The sequence below is a fragment of the Macaca nemestrina genome, chromosome 11 (assembly GCF_043159975.1).
Source record: "Macaca nemestrina isolate mMacNem1 chromosome 11, mMacNem.hap1, whole genome shotgun sequence".
Lineage (NCBI taxonomy): Eukaryota > Metazoa > Chordata > Mammalia > Primates > Cercopithecidae > Macaca > Macaca nemestrina.
The window spans coordinates 37,464,585-37,487,680 of record NC_092135.1 but is presented as its reverse complement, the minus strand read 5'-3'; the positions used below and the strand labels follow the sequence as shown (position 1 = coordinate 37,487,680).

At 38.6% G+C, this 23,096-nt stretch overlaps 1 long non-coding RNA gene and 1 pseudogene across 1 annotated transcript in view; one reads left to right on the top strand and one right to left on the bottom strand.

The window, feature by feature from the left end:
- The window catches only part of LOC139357095 (uncharacterized), a 67,841-nt gene that overhangs the window by 20,407 nt on the left and 24,338 nt on the right, over positions 1 to 23,096 (top strand). The window lies entirely within an intron of this gene.
- LOC105492644 (small ribosomal subunit protein mS40 pseudogene) lies at positions 12,668 to 13,541 on the bottom strand (annotated as a pseudogene).

Genomic DNA, 23,096 nt, shown 5'->3' with positions numbered 1-23,096 from the left:
TTATTTTTTATAGAGACAAAGTCTCATTATGTTGTTCAGGTTGGCCTCAAACTCCTGGGCTCAAGCAATTCTCCTGCCTAGGTCTTTCAAAGTACTGAGACTACAGACATGAGCCACTGTGACTGGCCATTTTAATTACTTTAAAGTGTATATTTCAGTGGCATCAAGTACATTTACAACATTGTGCAGCCATCATTACTATCTAGTTCCAGAACCTGTTCATCAGTGCAAATAGAAAACCCACATGCATTAAGCAATTACTCCCCCTTCCCCACTCCTTCCAGCCCCTGGCAACTGCTAATCTACTTTCTGTCTTTAAGGATTTGCCTATTCCAGATATTTCATATAAATGGAATCATATAATATATGGTCTTTTATGTCTGGCTTCTTTTCCTTAGTATAATGTTTTCAAAGTGCATGCATGTTGAAGCATGTGTCAGTTCTCCATTCCTTTTTATGGCTGAATAGTATTCCAAGGTATGGATATGAATATTTTGTTATTCATTGATAGACATTTGAATCGTTTCCACCTTTTGGCTATTGTTAATAGAGATGTTATTAATATGTGTGTACAAGTGTTTGAGTACCAGTTTTAAATTCTCTTGGGTACATACCTAGAAGTATTATTGCTGGGTCATATAATAATTTTAGGTTTAACTTAATGAGAAACTACCAAGCTGTTTTCCACACATGCTGAACGTTTTACATTCCTACCACCAGTTCATGAGGTTTCCAGTTTCTCCATATCCTCTTCAACACTTGTTTTCTGTTTTAAGCGTTTTTTATTTGTTTTTGTTTTTGTCGAGTATGACCATCTTGCTGAATATAAAGGGATCCCAACTTATGGTTTTGATTTGCATCTTCCTAACAACTAATGATGTTGAAAATCTTTTCACATGCTTGATACCCATGTATATATTATTTTTGGAGAAGTACCTATTCAAGTGTTTTGCCTATTTAAAAAATCGAGTTGCTTGTATTTTTGTTGTTGAGCCATAACATTTTGAACATGAGAGTTGGTTAGAAATTATCTTGAAAAGCACTTTAGTCTTGCAAAAGAGGCAACTAAGATGATGGGAAGTAAGTGGCATGACCAAATCCACCCTGTTATTACTGAGCCTGGAATTCAGACGTAGATGTCCTGTCCTCCAGGTGTTCCAGCTGTCCGTATACCACAATATTTTATGTACTACATCATAAAACCAACATAGGTTTTTGAAAATAATTAACTAGAACAGAAAGATGATCTGTAAGACTGAAAGAATGATGATCACCTGGGCAATTTTAAACACATATTTTGACTTAGAAACAAGATTTAGGACTTAATAACGGAGTTAAAGGAAGATGTGTATACAACATCAAGACCTATGAAAAGTGGAAATATGTAGCTTGAGTGTTATTTTGTAATTAAGGCAATTAATAAAGAAAATGCTAATTATAAATGAATTTCAATAATTCCACCCTAAATCTGGCATTTAAAATATCTATCAAACAAAATTAAAGAGGGAGATTTATGTATACTATAAAATAATTAATATGAAATATTACTAAACAATTAGTTTGCTCTTGTTACCTGTAATGTTTTCAAGCCTTTTTATTTACTTTATTATTACTATTATTTTTAAATTTCAAGTAGTTGTAAAGCATGAAAGGGCATAAGAGGAAATGAAAAGCTTAAAAAATGTTTAAAAAATGGTTGATAGCTCTCCAGAGACCAGACTGCTTTTGGCAAGGTATTAACTGTAGTGCAAGGAGGCTGCCAGGCTTGCCCTGCTTAGGGCTCTAAAACCAACCTTTGCTGTCCTATATCAATCAGAGTATGGAGGGAGCATCAGAAACAATGAGACCAAAGGTCTAAAGCCACTGAGATGGGAGATAAAAGATGGAGCTAATCAGATGCTTAGATGATCCAGGAACCAAAGCATGGATTTAGAATGAAAGCATTCGGCTATTTCAGATACAGCAAACAGAACAGAGCATGACCTTCAGCTGGGGAGAGAATGCGCAGGGCCCAAATTTTCTCAGAGGTCAGGGATTATAAACGAAGGATCATTGATAAAAACACAGACAGGAGTAAATTGCCTTAGTGCTTTATGACCTGAGAGGTATATTTGCTCTGCTATTCTTTCCTGTATAAGGAAGAATAGCCTTTAGCTCAGCTACCAAAAAGCATTGTAACATTTTTTTCCACCGTCTCCTTTCATTCTTGTATAGTTTTAACATAATCGAAATTTATTCTTTCCTTTATATAGGAAAGTCTTAATAATTATCAGCAGTTTTCCTTCACTTTTGACTTTTAAAATAATTTGAACAGTTTAAATAGAATTGGGGGACTATTCCAATATTCGTATGTGACGTCTTACCTTTGGTGGACAGGGGTATAGTGAAGCAGCAAGAGAAGCTAGGACTATTACACATGAACTGAAATGCATTTGGAATCACATTTCTTCTGCTTAGATAGTTAATTTGCCTTGAAGACAAATAAGTAAACTGTGTAGGAGCTCAATTTCCCATTGGGATCTTATAAATTCCTCCTTACAGATAATGCAAACCATTAGTTTAAAACAATGGGCTATACCTCCTAAATGCAAAATATGTTTCCACTTGATATCTGGCAATATGAAAGCAAAACCATGCATTTGTTGTAGAAATTGAAATATAGACACATTTATTTGCTATGGAGAATGGTATAATTCATTCTTAAGGTTTTCTGTGCTACCTTTGCAGGCATTCTTTTACTTTTGGTTTTAAGTAGTTGTCCTATATCCAATTTATAGTGCCAACTCTAATTCACAGATATTATGTACAAATCCCCCTGCCACTTCTCTATTTGCCAGCTAAAATTTAGTGCAGAAGACAGGTATATGGAGTATGAAATTCTAGGGGTAAAGTTTATGTGATGAGTCAGTCTTTGCTCCTCAAAACATAATGTGGCAGATAGAGAGCATGTTGCACACTCAAATCCCATCTGCATGTATTCCTTGCTAATATAAACCAATTTGTTCTGATACTCAGCTTTCAAACAAGATGACGTTTTCTCCAGCTCAGGGATAAATACTGATCTTCCTGAAATTCCAGTACTCCAATAGGAATTTCTGAGATGAGAGAAATGTTCAATTTCTACACTGTCCAATATAGTAGCCATTAGCTTTTTGGAGCTCTTGAGTATTTGAAACGTGGCTAATGAGACTGAGAAACTGAATTTTAAATTCTATTTAATTTTCATTCATATGAATTTAAATGTAAACACATGCATGTGACTGCTAGCTGTCATACTGGGTAGCACAGTGCAACTAAACATGGTGATTCCATGCCAACAATTACATTGGCATCAAACATTAGACAAAATTTTGGCTGATGGATGGGAAAAGAGTGTTGCTGGAATACAAAATAGTCTCACTCTTGACTATGCTCTACCTTCCATTGTTGCCTGGAACTCTGGCACCAATCTTACTGCACCATGGATAGTAACAACATAGCAGAGCAAGGCTGCTCCAGAGTAAGTTGTTTTACTAAATTTCACAGCTAAGAAATTAGAACTAGCATTTACTACTATTAAAATTAACCTTTCAAACCGTAGGTCTTAAAATGTCTGCTATTAGTTGCAAATGTGAGAATTTAGAAAGTTGCTTAACAATGGGTGCGGTTGGTTTTGCTTCAGTGTCTTCTTGCCTTCAGAGATAGTCCTGTTGTTTTCCCTTGTCTTTCGTGAAGTGGGAGGGGAGGGGACAACTTTTTAACAGCAGCACAGGCTCTTTGGTTTGGTCTGAAGTTTGTGAAATTCTAGAAAGGTCTGTTGAGGCAGACTATGCATCTTCTTTACTGAAAGCATTTAAACATAGATTTGATCATTACGTGTCTGCAAAATGGTGTTTTCACATGATGTTCTGCACAAAGATAAAGCAATAGACTAAAAAATGGTTCAAAGTTATTACAACTTTTATGATTTTATAATTTAACTTTACTATTATTATAAGCTTAAGATAACCAACATATTTAGATGATATTGGAATTTAAATATTTTAACCCAACTGGTTTACCCCTGAGAAACTTCCCTAACTTTGCTCACCGAAAAATATTCCATAGTACAAATTTGAGATTGACTCAAGTAAGGGTACTTGAGTAAAGGTACTTGGAATGGGAACTGTTACCATATAAGGAAACTATTTCTGGATAACCACTGTGAACCACTAAGAACATGGATAAACATCTATCCCCTTAATAAAGTTACTGTGACATCTTGTAACTATAATTAAGGGGGCCCCTGCTTCAAGCACCTACACTTACTCCTGCATATATTATATAGGTGATATATATTATATTATATATTATATGATATATATCTTATATGATATATATTATATATTATAGGATATCATATATTATATATTATATGATATTTATCCTATATTATATGTTATATGATAAATATATATCACCTATTATATATAATATATAATTTAAACGAGTAATGACAACAGATACATCTATTAAACTTTTGTGCTAGGCACCAAACTTAATTTTCTCATTAATTTCTTATAGCAATCTGGTGAGGTAGGCACTAATATTATCCCTATTTCACAAATAAAGAAACTGAAGGTTAAAAAGCTAACCAGTTCACTTTAAATCAGGAATAATAGTTTAACATTTGGGGTGATTGTTTGGCCTGAGCTTGTTTGTTTCCCTTCTCTTAGAGATAACAGTCCTGTTCTGCTGTCCAAAGGTTGAAAACAGTAGCTTTCTTTTTTCCTGTGGGCTGTGGGGGGGAAAAAATCCCAAATTAGAATAGAAGCTTTCAATATCAGTGGGAAATTTTGCCTCATTTACCATTTATAGCCAAGAGGAGGCTACGCTATTCTCAAGAGAAACTGGCTACGCAATGAAACACGGCCAATAGGACTAAAGATGACTTCACAAAGATCTCTGTGCCCTAGAATGGCATGAAAGCTGTAGAATAACTCCTGTGCCCTAAAACATGTCACACAACTCATTAAAAAGTGGTTGAACGTGGATGAATAAAGGGGCATTTTAACCAATCAATAAACTGACCCCCAACTGACTTCTTATCAAATGAATGTTTTGGTACCATAAAGTCTTCATCACTCAGAATTTACACAAGGCCCTAGGGTAAAAAACACAAGAGATACAAAATTCGTAAATTCATAATTGAAATGGATAAATTAATAAATTCATCTCAATGTGGTTAACAAGTAGGTTTACATGTTACAATTCTCCAGTATTTTGTGAAGATTCCTCCTAACTGAAAGGAATGTTTACAGTACCTGGAAGATATGACTTGTGATGAAAATAGTTTGAGATAAGAAGACTTTCAAGGAACCTTAAAATCACCAACCACTTTTGTTTTATTGACACCAGTGTCACTGACCAAATACTCTTTTTTTTCTTTTTTTTTTTTTTTTTTTTGAGACAAGAGTTTCACGCTTGTCGCCCAGGCTGGAGTGCAATGGTACAATCTCAGCTCACTGCAACCTCCACCTCCTGGGTTCAAGTGATTCTCCAGCCTCAGCCTCCCGAGTAGCTGGGATTACAGGTGCCCGCCACCATGCCTGGCTAATTTTTATATTTTTAGTAGAGACAAGGTTTCACCATGTTGGTCAGGCTGATCTCGAACTCGACCTCAGGTGATCCACCCACCTTGGCCTCCCAAAGTGCTGGAATTATAGGCATGAACCACTGTGCCCAGCCACCAAATACTCTTAATGAACAATTTTTCTTACAATCAAACACTTGGCTCAAACTATATATATATTTTTTACTGGGATTTCAACTACTGGACATTTTCTGTTAATCCAAGCTCACAATGAACTCTCTCTCCATAACCTCTCAGGTGTGCAGACAGACAGGTATGACTGTCAAAAAATGCCTACCTCCTATTTATCACAAACCTTTTCAGCCTGCCTTTCACTGAGGAATATATAAGATTGTGTGCAAGACACTTCTTAAGTAGCTTTCATTTTTATCATGGTAGATCCACATTTAGGTGATTAAAATATTTGGCATAGAATTTGTATTTTTCCAACTTGAAATGTATGAAAAATATATATTACTTTTTATGTTAACTAGAGGCTTTATAATTACGTGTCAGGCTTTGTTTAAAAAAAATAGTCATTCAATCAAATGAGTATGCACCTGCTGTGTGAATTAAGCTTACATTGGAAGGCATATAGAAGTGGCAGAGCAGAAATAAATGAAAAAATAAAACCTTTGACTTTTCTCACTTTATAACAAAAGATTTCCACTGTACTCTAGAGCCAAAGACAGCTGCTTCAAGTGCTCAATAGAAGGAAACATCAGAAGGTTAGGTGTAGTTTTTTAATTGAGCTTCACTAAGAACATGGATACACATCTCTCCCCTTAATAAAGTCATTGTGACATCTTGTAACTATAAATGATGGGGCCCCTGCTTCAAGTACCTACACTTACTTCTGCAAAATGACTCTTTCAGCTGTGTTCACATTTGGCCTCTAACTCCAGTGAGAATGAAACAGAAGGAAATGGAGCTATAATACCATCTGAGTGATTTAGAACAGACATAAGGAAAGGTACTACTCCCTGAAAGTTTATACACTCATAGATAAGGGATTATGTAACCAGGGTGGTATACATCTGGTCCTGCCCAGAAGCTGAGTAATGTAGTACTTCATGTTTCTAGTCACTAAATGAATGAATTGGAAACAAAAATTATTGTTGTGTACTGGTGGTTTTAGGGAAAGGGGACAAACATATTATTTCAAATTGATACGTAAGTACTACATTTAAGAGTCTTAATTCCCTAAAGCAACTATGAATGAGCTTCAGGAAAACTATGAACACCTTGAAATTAAGTATACACAATTTCATATAGGTACATACATACACTTTTATAGAAGAAGAAGACTTGTATCTTTCATTGGATTCTCTGTGTAGTATATAGTCACACACACAAAATGATTTAATATTACTCGTAGTGTTGATGAAAAGAGTCAAACTCTGTAAAATAATTTAGGAGATTTGTTCTGGGCCAAATAAGAGTGACCATGGCCCGTGACACAACCTTCAGGAGGTGCTGAAAGCATGTTCCCAAGGAGGTCGGGGTACAGCTTGGTTTTATACATTTTAGGAAGGCCTGAGACATCAATCAAATACATTTTAAAAATACATTGTTTTGTTTCAGAAAGGCAGGACAACTCAAAGCCAGGGCTTCCAGGCTATAGGTAAATTTAAACATTTTCTGGTTGACAATTGGTTGAGTTGATCTGAACACCTGGGATCAAGAGAAAGGAAATTGGCCTGATGTGGTGGCTCACGCCCATAATCCCAGCACTTTGGGAGGCCGAGGGGGGCGCATCACCTGAGGTCAGGAGTTTGAGACCAGCCCGGCCAATATGGTAAAACCGCGCCTCTACTAAAAATACAAAAAATTAGCCGGGCGTGTTGGCGGGCACCTGTAATCCCAGCTACTCAGGAGGCTGAGGTGAGAGAATCCCTTGAACCCAGGAGGCGGAGGTTGCAGTGAGCCGAGATCGTGCCACTGCACTCCAGCCTGGGCAATAGAGTGAGACTCCATCTGAACAAAAGAAAACAATAATAATAATAATAGAAAGGAAATGTTCAGGTTAGGATAAAGGATTGTGGAGACCAAGTTTTATTGTGCAGAAGCTCTCAGAGAGCAGACTTCAGAGAGAGAGAAGGTTGTAAAATGTTTCTTATCGGACCTAAAAGGGTGCCTGGCCCTGAGCTGATTATCTTCTGGATCTGGAAAGGAAGGATGAAAAACAAAGGGGAAAGGGTATTCTCTGTAGAATGTGGATATTTCCCACAAGACTTTGCAGAGCAATTTGAAGGTATGGCAAGGGAATATATTTTGGGTTAAATATTTTGATTATTTCCTTGTCTCATAATGTTATGCCAGAGTCAGACTGGAAAGTAAGTCACAATATATAGGGTTAAGTAAAACCCATCTGATGGGAATTTATGGTTTGTAGGGCATGACTCCCTGGACCTCTTAGATAGGAATTTGTGTAAGACAAAAACTCAGAGTTTAGTCCTCAGTAGATACCTTTGAAATTAGGGAAAGGATAATTCACATAGATTCAAATGGTGATGTTTTCAATGTGTTGTAAACTATGAATAAAAAAACAATTCTCCTGCAGTTTCTGACCCTTGTGTTCCAATTTACAATTGCTTCCAAGCATATTTCCTATCCTATTGAAGGAATTCTGATTTGGAAAAATGATTTTATAAATATAATACGACCATACTTCTCACTGGCTATGGCCCTGACCTCCCTCTGGCCACTTCTTGTCTCCCTCATGCTCTCAGTCCCAGGCCTATTGATCACCTGCACTTTCCAGTGTGTTTTGTGCTCTTTCTGTCCTCTTACCCATTGTACACATAGCTTCTTCTCTCTGAAACAGTATATCCACCTTTTGCCTTCAACAGATTAACCCTAATTGTCTTTCAGGATTCCTCTCTGGTGACCTTCAACCAGGACCCTGGGCAAATCTGCATCAATACACATGCCAAGTTGCATTAAAATAATGTGTTTATTTTCTTCCGTTTCTGAATTGCAGACTTTCTTGAGATCATACATGTTTAGTACTTTATTTACCTTGATAAGCCTGCAGCCTCATACCACATCTGGCCAACAGAACTAGTGACCCAGCATGGGGTCCTGAGCTAGATGGTCAATCTCTCTGCTTGGGAAGGTTGATTGAAGGTTGATTATTTTGGAAAACAAACGAGTGGTAATGACCAAAAAAGTTGACAGTTCTTCTTTTTCAGGATGTATGTATTTTAGACAAAAAAATGCTACATAGGCTAAAGAAATTAACAACTACTTTTAGAACTAATTTCATGGAGAAAGAAGCAATGTAGAAAATCCCTGGTACTAAGGAAACTTTCCTGAAACCACTGAAGTGACTAAATTCATGTCACATAGTTGATGCCTTAAGAGACCTACTGTTACCCAGTGTGATCACTAAATGATAGAGCTGAATTTCTGCCCCATCCTAACTCTGCTTATCCTTAAATATCAGGATGCCTGCTGTAAGAAATTTTTTTTGTAATCAAAGCAGTTGAGACTGGTTAAAACCAAGATCGCTGACCAAATGACTGTTAAATGACCTCAAGTTTCATTATAATCTCATTTCCTTGCTAAATGGGACTCCCACCAGCACCATGACAGTTAGCAATTGCCATGACAATGCCTGGAAGAAGTCATAAAAGGAACAAAAGGAAGGTGGTACTACTAGTTCTGGGAAGTTCACTGCCCTTGTCCAAAAAAGACAGGGATTACTCCCCTCGCTTTTAATGTTCAACCCCTTTATTAGAAAAACAATTGTATATTTTAAACCACTCATCCCTCACTCATCAAGAAGTTGATTTGTAAGCCATGTTCCTGCTCCTCAATTCTATGACCATTGAATAAAACCTTCACCGCTTGACACTCATATTCAGTTTTATGTCATGGCTTCATGACACCAAACAGGGAAAGACTCCATTTTTATGGGTACTGGCTTTGTCAGTAACAAAACTAGTGACTCAGAATGGGGCCCTGGGCTAGATGATCAATCTATCTGCTTGAGAATCACCCTTACCCACCCTAGAGACTCGACAACTGGTACCTGACAGCATCAGTTGGCAATGGACACGCATTTCTCCTGACTTTCCATGCAGGGATCAGCTCTGGGGAAGGTAACGTACCATTGTTGTAAGAACATAAGCAAGCAGGCAAAGGTTATATAGCTGTATTGGGAAGGACCCCCTAAGCTAAGCACAGTGGGGATGCTTGCCCAAATTCAGGGTTGTGCACAGGGATGCGCTGCATGAGGCCATGGTCCCATCCTCAGTAGAGGGCCCTGTGGGAGTTCTCTAAAGTGTGAGAGGAACCAGAGCATTTGAGGAGGATGATACAGAGACTGAGAGGTGAAGGAACCACTTTTGAGGGATTAGAAGAAATCCCCATTCTAAGGCTAAAGTGCCTAGGGGAGAACCTCTGAGACAGGGTGCCAGGGACACCTGGGTGGCCTTCAGGAAGACACCAGAGACAGCTGGGTACAATGGCCAATATTGGTTTTGTGCACAATAAGGAAAATCTAGAGTTCAAATGGTTAACCTGCAACTTTAGGGTTAAGTAGAGTCTTCTAAAGCTCTCTGTTTTCCTCTCTTTTCTCCTCTGCTTTGAATCTGGTGTTACTAAGTTGCTGGGGCTGAGAGAAGACTCATTATTTATGGTCTAACTGAAATGGAAACATTAGAAAGTCATTTGAAACTGAAAAAAAAAAAAAAAAAAAAAAAACCAAAAGAAGGTTTTTAAAATAAAATGCCATAGAAAATACTTTACCCAAATTTTGATTCACAGCCTTCCTTGGATTATGTACTGGGGAAACAAAGTTTAGCTAGGGAATAGGTTCCAATTTTGTTTAAAAAATTAGATTCATTAAAAAATAAATAAATAAAAAAATTTAAAAAATAAAAAAATTATAAAATAAAAAAATTAAAAATTAAAAATAATAAAAAATAAAAAGATAAAAATAAATAAATAAAAAGTACCTTAGACCTTAAGTATAATAAAAATAAATAGATTCAGCTATATTTTATAAAATGGGTAATTTATATTACTATCTCATGGCTAAAATTTCAAGGTAAAAGCCATTGGATCTTGTGTGTATGTGTGTGTGTATGCATAAATGTGTTTATATGTATACATTTGTACTATCCTATGTGGTATGTCTAGCATGCTACCAAGTGGCTTCTAAGTAAATGAATACTCATAAATTTTAAAAGTCCAAATATTCTTTAAGTTTACATGAATTTAGTAATTTTTGATTAAAAACTTGTTTTTTTAATAAATTGAAATTAAAAAGCCTTGAAAATTATTAGCATACATTCTTATCTGTGTTTACTGATTAAGATGTCAAGGTTTGGCACAAATGCTGTAAGACTACAACTGCAGCCAAAAATAAACTTGTGTAATTTTTTGACAGATAAGACTAACTTAATATTGCAGGTTCAATAAAAACAGAAAATTCTTGTTTGTTAGTGGCAAAATACCTATGTGTTTAACTTTAAGTTTCATTCTTAGGTAAACACCTGATATTCACAGGCTATAAAAATAGTTAATAAAAAATTAAATTGAAATGATAACTAACTTTCTCTAATATGTGCATTTTCATAAGTAATCTAGATAAACTCTTAAAAATGAAAGAATTAAATACATATAAAAGGGATAAATACTTGTAGGTAAACTTTTTGTGTAATTTAAAATCTTAAAATTATTTTAAATTCAATAGTAAATGCTTGCTAGATGTCTGGGTCATTTCCAATGAAAAGGGATTATAATATGAAAAAACATGTTTCTAAGACTTGTGGAATAGTTTCACCTATAAAATGCTGACATCTAAAAAACCATTCAGGATTTCTTACTTCTCAGGTTTTTACTAAAATGTGAGGCAACTAAGAAAAAGAATTTTAATTAATATACAATTCTGTAAGTTGGGGTATTTTTGTTGACCAGAGATAGAGTTTAACTGCTGAGACCAGCTCGATCTGGGAGACCCTAACCCAGTGGTGCTAGAGGAATTAAAGACACAGACACAGAAATAGCGAGGTGTGAAGTGGGAAATCAGGGGTCTTCCAGCCTTCAGAGCTGACAGCCCCAAACAGAGATTTACCCACATATTTATTAACAGCAAACCAGTCATTAGCATTGTTTCTATAGATATATGATTAACTAAAAGTATCCCTTATGGGAAACGAAGGGATGGGCTGAATTAAAGGAATAGGTTGGGCTAGTTAACTGCAGCAGGAGCATATCCCTAAGGCACAGATTGCTCATGCTATTGTTTGTGGCCTAAGAATGCCTTTAAGCAGTTTTCTGCCCTGGGCAGGTCAGGTGTTCCTTAACCTCATTCCCGTAACCCCAAACCTTCCAGCTTGGGCATTAGGGTCATTATGAACAAGTTACAGTGCTGTAGAGATTTTGTTTATGGCCAGTTTTGGGGCCAATTTATGGCCAGATTTTGAGGGGCCTGCTCCCAACATTTAACTGTAGAAAAGCTGAGGTGGCAGAATTCTGAAATAGCAGCAAAAGGTTTATGTTTATGCCCATATTAAACATATGGGCCATAGATGACCAGCCCATCTATTTACAATATGCAGGATCTGGGGTTTTCCATACGCATCTGTACTGCCATCCCTCAACTTCAGATTTATCCCCATCAGCACACTCATTTCTTTCCTGGATCTGCCTTGGCCATAAACGATACAACTCTTCTGGGTGATATCCCATCATATAAATCTAGGCATTATCTCCTAGTGTCTCTGGGTCTCTTCACAGTATTTTTTTTTTCTTAAACTTTTTTTTTGAAGATGTCTTGCTCTGTCACCCAGGCTGGAGTGCAGTGGCATGATCTTTGCTCACTATAACCTTCATCTCCAGGGTTCAATCTATCCTCCTACTTCAGTCTCCCCAGTAGCTGGGAATACAGGCACAAGACACCATGCTAATTTTTGTATTTTTTTGTAGAGACAGAGTTTTGCCTTGTTACCCAGGCTGGTCTTGAACTTCTGGGCTCAAGCAATCTGCCCATCTCAGACTGTTGCTGTTATTACAGGTGTGAGCCTCTGGGCCCAGCCTCTTCCCAATCTCTGACTCCAGAGCACACTAGGGGCCTGTCTCTTCAGTGAAGGAGGCTTCCACTGGTGGTGTTGAGAGCATCTTGGGCATTGACTCAGGTGCGGGGGTTACTCTCTTCTTAGAGATAACCCTGATAGAGCTGGCAAAGGGGAGACAGTTCACTCTCTGATGGCTGTTTACAGCTGTACCATGGGTACCAGGGTTCACCTGAGACCAGGGTGGGGACTGGCAGAGAAGCACTCATAGCTCCATGAGAGGCACTAAAATCAAGGTCCCGGGGTTCAACTTGGGAGATGTGGTAACTGAGGAGACCATGATCTCTGACTTTCTGGATGACATGGGTCAACATCTTATGCTGCTTCATACGGACTCCTGTGTATGGAGCATGGAAAATAATACCCGTGTGGGCACTGACAAACTGTTCCGAGAGCTTAACAATCCTAAAATCAACATGTAACTTGTGATCTTGGCAGATGGGGCAGGGATTCCCAGCAACTTTATTCCTGTTGGTAAAGTTTTGTCCTAAAATAAAATGACTTCTTATTTTAAAAGAGGTAGTACAAGCAAATCAGAAGGTCAAAATATGTTGTTCATGGTCTCAGTCCTAATAAAGATTGTAGGAAACAAATTTATAAAATAAATTTTGTATGTAATTTAATTGCCTACAATTAAAAAGAAATTATCTATAACAGTCTTTCTAAGTTTGGTCACCTATATTAAGATTTTTCCAAGGTATTAATTTACTCTTAAAATTATAAGAGATTTGTTTTTTAATTCTATAATCTTAGACCTATAACTCACTTACCCCCAGTGGCTTCTGCAGGCAACACACCTCATTCTCACCAATCACCCATTGATTCCTTTCAGAGAGTGAACCTGGATGGTACCCAGTGCAGGGCATCTTACCAGCCTTCCTCTATGATTCCCTCTGGCAAGTTACCAATGGGAAAGAGGAATGGTTATTGTACATGTTCTCTTCACAACTTCAGATATTCACAACTAGAAGTCACATTCTAAATGATTAGGGAAAAATCCTGGGGATTTAAAACCTCATTTAGAGTATTTTTGAGACCCATAACCCCAACCAAGCAGATGTCCAGTCCCTTTTGAACATTCTCCTCACTGGATGAAAAATTAAAAAAAAAAAAAAGAAGAAGAAGAAAGAAAATAAAATCCTCTGTTATTAGAAGTGCTAGGGAGGAAATGGACAGAACCCACAGAGACAAGATAAAAAATCCTGTTAAGAGACCAGGGAATGAGGTTGTGACAGACCTTGACCCCCTTTGGGATCCTGAGACAGGAATGAAAAAGGCAAGATTCAGGCATGATGAAACATTAATGTTAAAGGGAATAAGGCCACAGAAGAAAGACCCACTAACTGGAGTAAGCTAAGAAAATTTAATCAACAACCCCAGAAAGGTCTATATATCTTCCCAGAGAGGTTGAGGGGAAAATATGAAGTTGTATACTGCTCTTACTCCTGATTCAGCAGAGGGAGAGAGGCAGTTCTGAAATCTATTTATCTCCCAGAGGACATCAGACATTAGCTATAAACTCCAAAAGGTAAAATTAGAGCTCAATGCTCCCATCTTAAGACTAATATACCTAGGCAATAAGATGTTCAACAACCAAGAAGGGGAGGAGGAACATAAAGAAGAAAGAGAGGCCAAAAAGCAAGCCCAACTACTGGCTGTTACCTATTTGCATTCAGTTGATGCAGAGTGAAGATTTGCAGTCCTTGTGTTTTTCAGAAATTAAGCATAGTTTACTTACTAAGGGCTTTGAAGGCTCTTGGAAAATCACAGCTCCGGTGAGTTACTGCTGGTCCTCTAACCAATAGAAAAGATTCCAAAGACCTAAGAGACTAGGATCAAACCAATGTGTCTTCTACAAGGAAAAGGGTCACTGGAAAAGGGACCCATCTTGAAAGGAAAGGGAAGGGGGAATGTCCCACCTAGGTGTTTCAGAGTAGCAGATGGTCAAAGTAGAAAAAAAAAGTCTACAGGTCCTAGGGGCTCCTCAGTTGGCCCTCTACTTATACTTCAAGGTGTCCTGACTGTCACTGGATGTAGGGGACAAGCCTGTTGGGTCCTTGGTTGACACAGGGGCCACCTACTCTGTTTTGAACACACCCAGGGGTATACTTACTTAACAAAGTGGCAGGATTTCCCAGATAGAAAAAAAAAACCCAGCAGCTAACATGGACTGTGTCGTCTCAAGAGTTCAAACCCTATACCCAGTCTCAAAAATATTTGGAGAGGCCTGGAGTTACTGACTCTTGAACAAGGAACCCTCTTCCAATATGTGGATAACATCCTTGTTGCCAGCCTTTCTAAAAAATTTGGGATCAAAATACCCGTTAACCTTTAACTTCCCAGCAGAAAGGAGTTCTAAGATATTCCCCCAAAAGCACAAATATCTCAGCAACAAGTAATCTATCTGTAGTTACTCCTAGAAGAAGAACAACAAAGTTAGTCCCAAGGGAGATGGGAAGTAATATGCCAACTACAGCAATCAAAGACCTGGAAACAACTTCAAGGGTTCCTGGGCATGGCAGGATTTGGCAGCCTCTGAATTGCTAGCTTTGACCTCATTGCCCATCCTCTATAAAAATAATTAAAAGGACACAGGGCCTTTTAAATGAATGACAAAATGTAACCAAGCATTCCCCAAACTTAAAACACAGCTCACAAGGGCCCCAGCTTTAAGCCTACCCAACTTAACTAAATCTTTCTATCTTTATGTTCATGAAAAGGGAAAAGCCTTAGGAGTACTAACTTAAAGGTTGGGCCCACTGACCCACATAGTATCCTACTTTTTCATGCAGTTGGACCCAGTTGCTAAAGGCTGGCCACCCTGCCTTTGGTTGATGGCAGTCATGGCCCTCCTTTGAAAAGAGAAAAGTTTGGACAACCCCTAACCATCTGAACTCTCCACCATACCCAGACCCTCATAAAAGAAACAGGAGTAGAATGGCTATCTCCAGGCAAGGCTCTCCAGTTGCAAAGTTATTGCAGGCTGTAAGAAATTTAGCTCAGCTGGCAATAGTTCATGGCCATGGCCACCAGAAGGGGAAACTAAGGTAATTAAAGAAAATAATAAAGTCAATCTAATGCCAAAACAAGCAGCTTTAAGAAAGTTACCCTTCAAATGCCACTTTTGCTTTCCCTCTTGAATCCTGCTCCTTGTTTTAAAACAAAACAAAAAACCCTGGTTTACTCTTTAAAAAAATGGAAAAAGCCCTCCAAATTGGAATATACCTGATGTTCTAAATCATCCAGGAGGGCTAATAAGTCCTCATGAACAACTTATTTTCCCAGAAGAAATTACATTACAGGCCATTAGAGAAGCTCATTCTACCACTCACTTTGGTCATGAGGCTCTTCAAAACCGGCTTTTCAAGAGCATGATGGCCCCAAAGTTCAGGGAGCTAGACAAGGAGATGGTTGAGATTTTCCCCACATGCTGTGTTAAAAATTCTAATAACCACCTCTCAGAGTTGGGTGGGGGAGGCAAAAGGGAGCTGCTCAGTTGGTGAAGTAACAACATAAACGTCCAGGGGAAGACTGGAAAATTTATTTCACAGATATGCCCAGAGCCTTAAAAACCTTTAAATACCTCCTGGTTCTCATTGACACTTTTCTCAGGATGGGCAAAAGACTTTGCCACCCACACTGAGATTGCACATGAGATGGTAAAGTTACTACTGAAGAAAAATTGTCCTCAGATTCAGGCTGCCTGAGTCAATTCAAAGAAGTATTGGACCAGCATTTACATGTTCCATTACTAAATCTACTTCTGAGGGTCTCAGAATAAAATGGTATCTACATGCCACCTGGAGACTGCAGTCTTCATTTATAGGATATACCCAGCTAAAGGTAGCTGCGTGAACCTAAGGAATAAAGTCCCTTTTACTGAGTTGAATCACTCTCAGATCTAAAATTACTGATATGTTTGAGGACAAAAACCCTCAACCAAATAAGTTACCCTGGGCCTGCATATACTTTCTGTCAGGACGTTGTTTACTTGCCCTCTTATATGTATCCTCATCTTTGCTTTGGGAGTAACCTTGTTGCATCCAGAGCCTACCGTGTTTGGAAAACACATGACCTCAAGGAGATTGCCCCCTATGGCACCTAATCCCCAGAGAAGTCAAAATCTTTGTTTCCTGTCCCCCTTTTGCCCAAGGAATAAAAGGGTGATTAGGTTTATTCTAGCTTCCATCAGGATAACAGGCAGTCTCCTAAAAAGCTGGGGAAGGTTTGCCTACCATGAGATTACCCTCTGCAACCTCATGACAGTTATGAAATGCAAGTTGATGAGAATGATGATCCCCTTACGTGAATTCTCCCTAGTCTCATTAGCCAATATTGCGCTTGGTAACTATCTGGCTCTTGATTACTTGTCAAAACAAGGTGAGGTGTATATAGTATAGTCACCAAGTCTTCCTCTTGTACTTGGGTACAAGATTAATTCAAAAAGGCATTAAAATAATCTACAACCAGGCCAAGTGGTTCCACCAATTAACCAAAAGGACACAGACCCTCAAGGAATATAAAAACATCATAAAATAGGCCATCCCTAATCTCACTTAGTTCTTGTTCTTCCTGGGCCCTTTAACTACTATTGTACTTCTCTTGATTTTGGGGTCCTGTCTCCTAAATTGTCTGGTCTTATTTGTGTCTAAACAAATAGAGGCCGTAAAACTACAGATAGCAGTTACTCAGTGATATAAACAGCTAGACTCACACCCAGGAGATAACCAGACCTACCTAAGATTAGCTACAGAATAATTTCACTCCTCGGGGGACATATCAGCATCCAAATTCAGCTTGAAGAAGTTATAGAAGATGGATCCTCACATGTTTGAACCTCTAAAGAAGTGAATATAAGAAAAGGGGGGATTTGTTACCCAGTGTGATTACTACATGACATACCTGAATTTCTACTCAACACTAACTCTGCTTATCTTTAAAAATCTGGATGTTTGCTGTAAGAAGTTTTCTGTGTATTCAGACTAGCTGAGACTGGTTAGGTCCAAGATAGCTGATACGGTTTGGATCTGTTTCCCTACCGAATCTCATGTCAGATTGTAATCCCCAATGTTGGAGGTGGGGATGGGTGGGAGGTGATTAAATCATGGGGGTGGTTTCTCAGAAATGGTTTAGCACCACCCCCTTGGTGCTGTTCTTGTGACAGTGAATTCTCATGAGATCTGGTTGTTTAAAAACGAGTGGTACCTTCCCCCTCACTCTCTCTTGCTGCTCCTTCAACCATGTAAAGTGCCTGCTCCCATTTTGCCTTCAACCATAAGTAAAAGTTCCTTGAGGCCTCCCTGGAAGCATATGGACCATGCATCCTGTATATCCTGCAGAACTGTGAGCTGAATAAAGTTCTTTTCTTATACATTATCCAGTCTCAGGCATTACTTTACAGACGTGTGAGGCCAGACTAATTCAGGAAATTGGTGCCAAAAAGTGGGGCATTGGTATAAAGATGCCTGAAAAAGTGGAAGCAACTTTGAAATTGGGTAACAAGAAAAGGTTGTGAGAGTCTAGAGGGCTCAGAAGACAACAGGAAGAGGAAGGGAATTTTGGAACTTCCTTGAGACTTGTTGCATAGCTGTGACCAAAATGTTGATAGTGATATAGATGGTTAAGGCAAGGCTGAGAAGGTCTCAGATGGAAATGAGGAATTTATTGGTAACTGGAGCAAAGGTCACTTTTGTTATGCCTTAGCAAAGGGTTTGGGTACGTTGTTCCCCTGCCTTAGGGATCGGTGGAACTTTGAACTTGAGACTTATGATTTAGGATATCTGGTAGAAGAGATTTCTAAGCAGCAAAGCGTTCAAGATGTAGTCTGCCTGCTCCAACAGCTTATGCTCATATGTGCGAGCAAATAAATGACTTAAAACTGAAACTTACATTTAAAAGGGAAATAGAAACTGTAAATTTGGAAAATTTGTAGTTTGGCCATGTGGTAGAAAAAAAAAACAAACAAGCACCACTTTCGGGAGGGTGGGGGGGGGGCGGAATTTAAGCAGGCTGCAGCAATTTGCATAAGTGAAAATGAGCCAAGTGTTAATAGCCAAGATAATGGAGAAAAGGCCTTGAAGGCATTTTGGAGACATTTGCAGCAGCCCCTCCCATCACAGACCTGGAGGTCCAGGAGAATAGAATAGATGTCTTGGCCAGACCAAGGGCCCCTTTGCCTTGTGCAGTCTCAAGATACTGCTCCCCACATCCCAGCTGCTCTGGCTTTAGCATCAGCCCAAAGGGCAGCCGATACAACTCAAGCTGCTGCTGCAGAGAATGCAAGCCATAAGCCTTGGGAGCTTCTATGTAGTGTTAAGACTGTGGGTGCACAGATTATAAGAGTTAAGGTTTGGTAGCTTCTGCCTAGATTTCAGAGAATGTATAGAAAAGCCTGGGTGTCCAGGTAGAGTCCTGCTGCAGGGGCAAAGTCCTCATTGAAAACCTCTACTAGGGCAGTGTGCAGGGGAATTGTTGGGGAGGAGACCCTATGCAGAGTCTCCACTGGAGCACTGCATAGCAGAGTTATGAGAAGAGTGCAACAATCCTCCAGACCCCAGAATTCTAAATCTACCAACATCTTCTACCCTACACTTGGAAAAGCCTTAGGAACCCAATAGCAGCCAGTGAGAGCAGTTGCAGAGTCTGAACCTTGCAAAACCAGAGAGACAGAGCTTCCCAAGGCTTCAGGAGCTGACTCCTCATACTAGTTTGACCTGGATGTGGGACATGGATTCAAAGGTGATTACTGTGAAGCTTTAAGATTTGATGACTGTCCTGCTGACTTTCAGACTTGCATGGGGTCCGTAGCACCTTTTATTTTGGCCCATTTCTCCTCTTTGGAATGAGAATATTTACCTAATACTTGTCCTTTCATTGTGTCTTGGAAGCAACTAACTTGTTTTTTATTATACAGGCTCATAGGTGAAAAGGACTTAACTTGTCTCTGATGAGATATGGGACTTTGGACTTTTGAGTTAATGTTGGGGAATGAGTTAAGATTTTGAGGGACTGTTGGGAAGGTGTGATTGTATTTTGCAGTGTGAGAATAATACAACATTTGGAGGGTCAGGGGCAGAATAATATGGTTTGAATCTGTGTCCCTACCAAATCTCATGTAGAATCGTAATCCTCAGTGTTGGAGGCGGGGCCTGGTAGGAGGAGATTGAATCATAGAAGTAGATTCTCATGAATGGTTTAACACCATCCCCTCTTGGTACTTCCCTGGTAATTATATGTGAGTTCTCATGAGATCTGGTTGTTTACAAGTGTGTGGCACCTCCCCTTCACTCTCTCTTGCTCTTACTTTGGCCATGTGAAGTGCCTGCTCCCACTTTGCTTTCTGCCATGAGTAAAAGTTCCCTGAGGCCCCCCAAAAGAAGATACTACCATGCTTCCTGTACAGCCTCTAGAGTTGTGAGCCAATTAAACCTCCTTTATTATGAATTACCAAGTCTTAGGTATTTATTTTTAGCAAGGCCAGAACAGGCTAATATAATAGCTGACCAAATGTCTTCAAAAAGACCTCAAGCTTTATTATTATCTTATTTCATGTTAAACAACACTCCCACCAGTGCCATGTTGACATCACTATGATAACGATCAAAAGAAGTGATAAAAGGACAAAAAAGAAGGCAGCACTACCTATTCCCAGAAGTTCACTGTGCATTCCTGAAAAAGACATGAATATTCCTCCCTGTACTTTTAATGTTCAACCACTTCATCAGAAAACCCCTTCATGTTAGCCCCATCACCCCATACTAGATGAGAAATTGATTTCTGAGCCATGTTGCCACTTCTCAATTCTATGGCCATCAAATAAAACCTGCCCTGCTTGATGCTCACATTCAGTTTTACGTATTGACTTTGTGACACCAAACAGGGAAAGACCCCATTTTGGGGAGACTGGCTTGGTTGGTAACACTACTTTCTCTTGAATCATAAATTCCTTGTTGTGTTTGAAAGTACCTTGGAAGACGCATAGACCAATGGAGCACAATAGAGAGCACAGAAATAAGGCAGCTCACCTACAACTATCTTATCATTGACAAACCTGGCAAAAACTAGCAATGGGGGAAGGATTCACTATTTAATAAATGGTGCTGGGAGAATTGGCTAGCCATATGCAGAAAATGGAAATTGGAGCCCTTCCTTACATCATATACAAAAATTAGCTCAAGATAGATTAACGACTTAAGTGTAAAACACAAACTATAAAAACCCTACAAGAAAACCTAGGCAACACCATTCAGGATTAGGCACGGGCAAAGATTTCATGATGAAGATGCCAAAAGCGATTACAACAAAAGCAAAAATTGACAAATGGGATCTTATTAAACTTAAAAGCTTCTGTACAGCAAAGAAACTATCAACAGAGTAAAAACACAACCTACAGAATGGGAGAAAATTTTTGCAATCTATGCATCTGGTAGATGGTATAATATCTAGCATCTCTAAGGAACTTAAACAAATTTACAAGAAAATAAACCACCACCCCATTTAATAGTGGGCATAGGACATGCACTGACACTTTTCAAAAGAAGACATACATATAGCCAACCACCATATGAAAAAAGCCTCAACATCACTCATCATTCGAGAAATGAAAATCAAAACCACTATGAGATACCATCTCATACCAGTCAGCAAGGTTATTATAAAAAGTCAAAAAACAACAGATGCTGGTGAGAATATGAAGAAAAAGGAACATTTTTACACTGTTGGTGGCAGTGTAAATTAGTTCAACCATTGTGGAAGACAGTGTGGCAATTTCTCATACACAGAGGCAGAAATACCATTTGACCCAGCAATCCCATTGCTGAGCATATACTCAAAGGAATATAAACCATTCTGTTATAAAGATACATGCACTCATATGTTCATTACAGCACTATTCACAATAGCAAAGAAATGAAATAAACCTAAATGCCCATCAATGACAGACTGGATAAAGAAAATGGTACATATACACCATGAAATACTATGCAGACATAAAAAGAAATGAGATCATGTCCTTTTCAGGGACATGGATAGAGCTGGAAGCCATTATCCTTAGCAAACTAATGCAGGAACAGAAAACCAAATACTGCATTTCTCACTGGTAAGTTGGAGCTAAATAATGAGAACACGTGGACACATGGTGGGAACGAAAAACACACTGGGGTCTGTCAAAGGTCAAGGGGTGAAAGGAGGGAGAGGATCAGCTAGAATAGCTAGTGGACACTCAGATTAATACTTGGGTGATGGGATGATCTGTGAAGCAAACCACCATGGCACACGTTTGCCTATGTAACAAAGCTGCACATTCTGCACATGTACCCCAATGTTAAAAATAAAAGTTGGAAATAAAAAGGAAAAAAAAAAAGATCTAATCTATTATAGAATGTGGGAAATTAGACCATGTTGGTTCAATGATCAATTCAGAATATGATCCCATTAGAAGTGACAGGTGTGATGGTCAATTCACTTGACTGGGCCACAGGATGCCTAGATATCTGGTGAAATGTTATTTCTGGGTGTGTCTGTGAGGGTGTTTCTGGAAAAGAGTAACATTTAAATTGGTGGACTGAGTAAAGCAGATTGCCCTGTCCAGTATGTGTGTGTATTTTTCGAGGGCCAGAACAGAACACAAGGTTAGGGAAGGTTGCATTTGCTCTCTGCCTGATTGCTTCAGCTGGGACATCAGTCTTCTGTGTTTGGTGTACCAGTTCTCAGGCGTTTAGACTTGGACTGGAACATACACCATTGGTTCTCTATCTCCCAGGCCTTTGGATTCTACTACCACCAAATTTTCTGGGTCTCCAGCTTATAGATGGCAGATTGTGGGACTTCTCATCTTCCATAATTGTGAGCACCAATGCCTTATAATAAATATCTTTATATTTTATTTATATATGTGTGTTTGTGTGTATATATATATATATATAGAGAGAGAGAGAGCCTTAGAGTTCACACTTTTTGGTAAACATTGTATAAAGCTCACTGGAAGAGATAGAATTTATATTTTGTCAGAGAGACAACTAACCTAGTAATATTCTACCCTCAATTTAAAAGAACTAAGACATAAATGCTTAGTTTAACTTAACCCCTAATGATTTCTTTAAGACCAGTGATTTTCAGCTGGTTGTGTAGTGATACTGTGATGCTCCAACTACACTCTCTATCAGAATTAAAGGACTTATTCTACAGCTTCTGACAGTGCTGCCACCTGCTAGCTTTTAGCTATCAAGCATTCCTATGATTTGCTCTCAGCTGAAGAGAGTCTATTCACGCAAACTCTCACTCTGTCTCTGGGGGCAGACTATATGCATTAAATGGTTGATAGGGAAATAAAAGCCATAAAAGCCTTGTCACTCCTTACAACCTTAGGATTTTTTTTTTTTTTTTTTTTTTTTTTTTTTTTTTTTTTTTTTTTTGAGACAGAG